Source organism: Penaeus monodon, chromosome 5, assembly GCF_015228065.2.
Source record: "Penaeus monodon isolate SGIC_2016 chromosome 5, NSTDA_Pmon_1, whole genome shotgun sequence".
NCBI lineage: Eukaryota > Metazoa > Arthropoda > Malacostraca > Decapoda > Penaeidae > Penaeus > Penaeus monodon.
The window spans coordinates 4,559,145-4,564,144 of record NC_051390.1 but is presented as its reverse complement, the minus strand read 5'-3'; the positions used below and the strand labels follow the sequence as shown (position 1 = coordinate 4,564,144).

Sequence of the window (5,000 nt, the reverse complement as noted above, 5' to 3'; positions counted from 1 at the left end):
CCTTTCGGCATGGTTGGATTTTTCGTCTAGTTTTTATTCTGCAATGTAAATGTTTCGGACATAAATGTAATTCTTATATCGTGGAATATATGTGCGTGTGTATGTATGGATATACGTACCTTTATGCATACTATATATATATATATATATATATATATATATATATATATATATATACGTATGTATATATACATACGCACATACATACATATACCCATACATACATATTACACACACACACACACACACACACACACACACACACACACACACACACACACACACACACACACACACACACACACACACACACACAAAAATATAATATATCCTTTTTTTTCTTTAATTTTGTCTAATTCTAAGTAGTTTCGGAAAGCCACTATGCAAGATCACAAGTAGATGCTAATAAGTGATTAATCATGTCCCGAACACTGCCTTAATGAGCTTAGTTAATGATTATTCATTTATTTATTTGTTTATTCTATGAAATCGAGATCCTCCAACAAAAAAAAAAAAAAAAAAAAAAAAAAAAGTTAATGTTTAAAGAATGGCACTTAACTTTTCACCTCAATTTTTTTTTTTAGACGCACTTTTTTCACGAATTAAGAACCAACAATATATATATATATTTTTTTTAATATATGAAAGTGATGAGATCGAAACTAAATAAATTTCATTCTCGCCTATCCCTTTTCCTCCATTTTGCTTGCTCTTTTATTGTCGCCTATCCCTTTTCCTCCTCTTTCGCTTGTTCTTTTATTCTCCCCTATCCCTTTTCCTTCTCTTCCTCGCTCCCTTCTTCTGCCCACTTATCCTCGTCGTTTACTCATTTTTTTTACCTTTTCGATGCTTTATCATAATGCTTTATACACGAAGGCTTCGACACCAAGCCTTACCTTATCGCTGTATTTCGAATACGTCGCTAATGCCCTTAGATTTTTTTTTCTTTTTTTTTTTAATAGCAGTTGATCACAAATTGATCTGAAGTATCTTACTCGTGTATTCTCATTACCCAATAAAGTAAGTGAGAAAAAAAAAGACGGGGATAATCCACGCTTGACACCTCCCTAAGTCAAAACAAAGAACTCAAATGTTGGAATTCGAATCTAAAAAAAAAAATAAAAAAAATAAAAAAATAAAATAAAATAGAATAAAATTACCTCCGACATGTAATTTGTGATAATTAGGTAGATGCACGACTATTGGGTATTCAAAAAATGAGGAGAGAGGGACGAAGGGCTCTAAAAGTAAAAGGGGCAAATCTCTTATCTTATTTGCCCCAAAATACCCACTTACCGCATCCTTACGAAGGCCACTAAAATCAAGGAGCAAATCTGATACCCCTACTAACACAAGGGTGTTTGATTTTAATTACAAATTTATTTATATTAACAAAGTCCCGTGTGGTCTAGTGGCGAGGATACGCGGCTCTCACCCGCGAGGCCCGGGTTCGATTCCCGGCACGGGAAACATCATTGTGTTTTGCTGGGCATAACCTAAATTTGGTTTGATTTCCACTTTGAAATTGCTTGTTTGTAAGGATAAATATTATCTGTAACATTAATTTCAAATTACTGTTCAAACGAACCCAACCTGTAGTAGGTTCATGATTCCCGAGTGACCAACATGTCCAGAGAAAGCTAGTGTGCGTGTGTATCTGTGTGCGGTATTTGTGGACGTGTCTGTGTGCGTGGATGCTTCACTGTGCTCATGTGACTGTGGATGTGACATTCCCTTCTATATACCGTAAGGGAGGCAACTGTCCTCTGGCCTCTTGTGAAGACACCGATATAACCTTTTTTTTCCTATTCATAAAGGTAATATTTGGAATTCAGAATAAATACTGAATTAATTTCCCGACCATGACAAGAAAAAAAATCGAAGCCTAGGAAAAATAGGTGTAATAAAAAAAAAGGATTAACAGTAGCATTTCAAACTGTGTAGATCAGGCAGGGGCGTATTAACTGACCTAGTTAGAGTGGGGAGTAGCAGAGCTCGAATTATGCAGACAAGCTTGGGGAATGTTTTTACCATACTTGCCAAGAGCAGGAAGAACTTTGTTGCACACACCTCTTCTGTTCGCCCAAGCAGTTAGGGGTAAGTCTCATAACCACGTCTCCTTGTTTCCTTCTTAACCAGGATGAGCACCACACCAATGCATCCCGTCTGGTCCAGTGGCCAGGATGCGAGGCTCCCGTCTGCGAGGCCACTAAAATCAAGGGACAAATCTGGTATCACTACTAACACAATGATAATTTTATTTGAAGTAGAAAAGCAATACTACTTGTTATTAAATCCCGTGTGGTCTAGTGGCTAGGATACGCGGCTCTCACCCGCGAGGCCCGGGTTCGATTCCCGGCACGGGAAAAAAAAATGTCCTTTTTCCCGTGGGTTAGAGGGTAAGTCTCTCAACCACGTCTCCCTTTCTGTTTCCTTCTTAACCAGGATGAGCACCACACCAATGCATCCCGTCTGGTCCAGTGGCCAGGATGCGGGTCTCTCGTCTGCGAGGCCCGGGCACGGCATCCTCTTCGGTATATTGCATGGAAATATTTGTTTGCAAATTTGAATCTGGAATTCCGACAAAAAACAGTCATGGAGAGTTTAAGAGCTGAGTGATTCATGAATATTTTCTCTTCTGGTTCCGTAGATAACTTGTTCGCAATTTTGCCAACTTTTGATATAGCGAAAGACAGTTCGAAAGACTTGCACTTAAACCTTACTGATGTTGAGATTCACGGACCTAATGATAGCAATAAAACAAAAGAAAAGAACGACAGAAAAAAATAACAGGTTGATAAAAAGGAGAGAAAAAATAGAACACAACAAGAAGCGAAGAAAAAAAAAAAAAAGTAGCAGCATTTGAATAAAAAAAAAAAAAATGTCACATTCTTAATCTGTTTCAATAAGGTTGATTGTAGGCACAACAGATAATGTGCTTCGGACTGGTTAACAGGAAATCTGCAGTGTCGCCAGCCTCAGTGCATGGCGACTCAGGACAAGGCCCCGGCTGTGAGGTAGGGGGGGGGGCAGTGCGTTCCCTCTCCTTGGCATTAGTGGAATGGTATTTGTCTTGATTCTACGAATACGATTTTAAGCCATACGGATTAGCTAAAATAAGCGGCTCTTTATCTACTTCGGTTAAATGTGTGTCGTTTCGTTTTATTCGAATTGAGTAAATCTTTTTCTTCTTCTTTTTTTTTTTTTTTCTTTTTTTTTTAGAATATTATGAATCAAATCAATCAGTGGGAAAAAATAAAATCAAACCCAGGTCTATAAAATAAGGGTCAGCATTAATAACTGTGATTCCCAGACACTACCCTCATTTTCTCATGTGTTTGGTGTTAATTACAGAGGGGAATACCATATGATTTTTTTTGGGGCTGCAATGATCTTGTGTGTATGGAACAGTCTGTTTTTTTTTTTTTTTTTTTTTTTTTTTTTTTTTGGGGGGGGGGGTTAATTCTCACGAACATGCAAATTTCGGTAAGCCATAATTTCAGTTTGCAAGAAAAATCGTAATATGAGGCTAATCATGTCCCGACCACTATCTTATCTATCTATCTATCTATCTATATATATATATAATATATATATATATATATATATATATATATGTATATACATATTGTGTGATTGGTCTCGCTATCATTAGAACAATAAAAATAAATTAAATAATAATAAAATATATATATTCTTTTTTATTATTCAACTTATTTTTGTTGTTTACGCTAGCGAGACCAATCCCATATTTTTGTGAAATTACTTGTGATAAGGATGACACTCAACTTTTCACCTCAAATTTTTGCTATTGTTTCACTTTTGTTTTCAAATTTCCACCTTATCTGTCGAAAAAAAGCGAAAAATTACCCACTTACCGCATCCTTACGAAGGCCACTAAAATCAAGGGACAAATCTGGTATCACTACTAACACAATGTTCATTTTGTTTTAATTAGAAAAGCAATACCATTCACTCATAAGTCCCGTGTGGTCTAGTGGCGAGGATACGCGGCTCTCACCCGCGAGGCCCGGGTTCGATTCCCGGCACGGGAAACATCTTAATTGTGTTTTGCTGGGCATAACCTGAATTTGGTTTGATTTCCACCTAGAAATTACTTGCTTGTGAGGATGAATATCATTTGTAACATTATTTTCAAATTACCGTTCAAATTAACCCAACCCGAAGTAGGTTCCTGTTTCCTGAATGACCAACATGTATCTGTGTGCGTGTATCTGTGGACGTGTCTGTGTGCGTGGATGCTTCACTGTGCTCATGTGACTGTGGATGTGACATTCCCTTCTATATACCGTAAGGGAGGCAACTGTCCTCTGGCCTCTTGTGAGGACACCGATATAACCTTTTTTTTCCTATTCATAAAGGTAATATTTGGAATTCAGAATAAATACTGAATTAATTTTCCGACCCTGACAAGACAACCTTTATGATGTAAAAGTTTTCGTTTTGTTTTATTTATATTATTTTTTAAGGAAAATAAACCCCTTAACCAAAACTAAGAAGTTAAGTTAGACGTCCAGAAGATTAATATCTTCAGATGATTAGAATATTCAAAGCTAATATAAATTAGAAATGAAATAAAGCGGTAAACAGAGAACACTGAGAATAAGAGGAAGAAGCTCCTACGAAATGATCAACAAAATGAGGAACCAAAAAAGGGGTAAAAAGGCCAGATTTAAATTCTTATTTGTGACATTTATTGAAGGGTTTCAGCCAGGTTAGTCCCAGGGGTATTTCGGCACCAATGATTTGCTTTTGAGGATCGCGTTTCCGTCGTTGCCGGTTCCTGGTTCCGATCCTTCGCTTTTTTGGATGAGGATTACGTCCGCCTTCGTATGTCTGAGCCTTTTGTCCAGCACACGTCTCGCTTGTCTGAAGTCTACTGCAGGTGTGTTTCTTTTGCACTGCACCTGAGAGTTGGAGGACGTCAGCCGAGGAAGAGTACCAAGGATCTACCGTTGATTTCACATGTCATTGTCATC

The 5,000-nt window shown here is 37.4% G+C and overlaps 3 non-coding genes across 3 annotated transcripts; all 3 read left to right on the top strand.

The window, feature by feature from the left end:
• Positions 1–1,397: 1,397 nt before the first annotated feature.
• On the top strand, positions 1,398–1,469 carry Trnae-cuc. Its single transcript has one exon. It is a non-coding gene; the product is annotated as a tRNA-Glu (tRNA).
• Positions 1,470–2,295: 826 nt separating this feature from the next.
• Positions 2,296–2,367, top strand: Trnae-cuc. Its single transcript has one exon. It is a non-coding gene; the product is annotated as a tRNA-Glu (tRNA).
• A 1,616-nt stretch (positions 2,368–3,983) lies between these two features.
• Positions 3,984–4,055, top strand: Trnae-cuc. Its single transcript has one exon. It is a non-coding gene; the product is annotated as a tRNA-Glu (tRNA).
• Positions 4,056–5,000: the final 945 nt, after the last annotated feature.